This window comes from Hyalella azteca, unplaced genomic scaffold (genome assembly GCF_000764305.2).
Source record: "Hyalella azteca isolate HAZT.00-mixed unplaced genomic scaffold, Hazt_2.0.2 contig7647, whole genome shotgun sequence".
Classification (NCBI taxonomy): domain Eukaryota; kingdom Metazoa; phylum Arthropoda; class Malacostraca; order Amphipoda; family Hyalellidae; genus Hyalella; species Hyalella azteca.
The window spans coordinates 438,393-439,434 of NW_025937767.1; the positions used below are offsets into that span (position 1 = coordinate 438,393).

Here is a 1,042-nt window from a genome sequence, read left to right on the forward strand (position 1 = left end):
TCTGGGGAATCGTGTTAAAGTTATGTTATGAAATGTTATGCAAAGTTATGTTATAACATAACATAACATAACATAACATAACATAATGATGTCGGCGCTGAAATGTAGGCCTGATGTGGCCTGTCGCCGATTCTTTTCCTTTTCGTGCCTTGTTCATAGATCTAAACTCGTATCATTTGATCGGATCTTTTCATGACTGGCGATAGTTTGAAGTAGCTACTAGACTTCCACCGGGTTCGATAAGGAGCTAGGCATTTCAAATCTGAACATATATTTTTCCATAGCTTTATCTAGTCTGTTCTTGAACGCGTTATGCAAAAAGTTATGAAAACTAATTCTATTTTAGAAACGGCTGAACCGATACTAATAAAATTATAACAGATTTTTTATCGTTTTATTGTAAATAAATTTCCAGTCTTGGGAGAACTTTCGAGTTGAATTAAAAAAGTCATGAAAACTAATTCTATTTTAGAAACGGCTGAACCGATGATACTCGTAAAATTATAGCAGACTTAATGCCGCTTCAATGAGAACAAATTCCCAGGTTTGGGAGAACTTTCGAGTTGAATTTAAAAAGCTATGACTACTAATTTTATTTTGTGGAACGCTTCAGGATTTTGCAGGTCATCCTTGCGCAGTACGTCATCCTTGCGCCTTGCGCCTCCAAGTTAATCTTCTCTGTATCGATCGAATTTTAGCATATGTCCCGCGGAAGCAGGTACAAATTCAACTCGAAACGGCTGATCTGTTAGTCAAGTAATAAAAAAAACTTTTTGCCGCTTTAATGTTAACAAATTCCCCGGTTTGGAAGAACTTTCGAGTCGAATTCAAGAAATTATGAATGCTAATCGATTTTGGAAACGGCTAAGCGTATAAGATACTCCTGAAAATATGGCAGACATTTTGCGGCTTCAAAGTGGTTAAACTTCTAGGTTCTAAGTGGTTAAACTTCTCAACTTTCGAGTTGAATTTAAAAAGTTATGAATACTAATACCATTTTTGAAACGGCTGAACTGATACTCGTAAAATTATAACAGTCTTT

At 35.6% G+C, this 1,042-nt stretch overlaps 1 pseudogene; it reads right to left on the reverse strand.

The window, feature by feature from the left end:
• Positions 1-593: 593 nt before the first annotated feature.
• Positions 594-722, reverse strand: LOC125178180 (annotated as a pseudogene).
• Between the last annotated feature and the right edge of the window lie 320 nt (positions 723-1,042).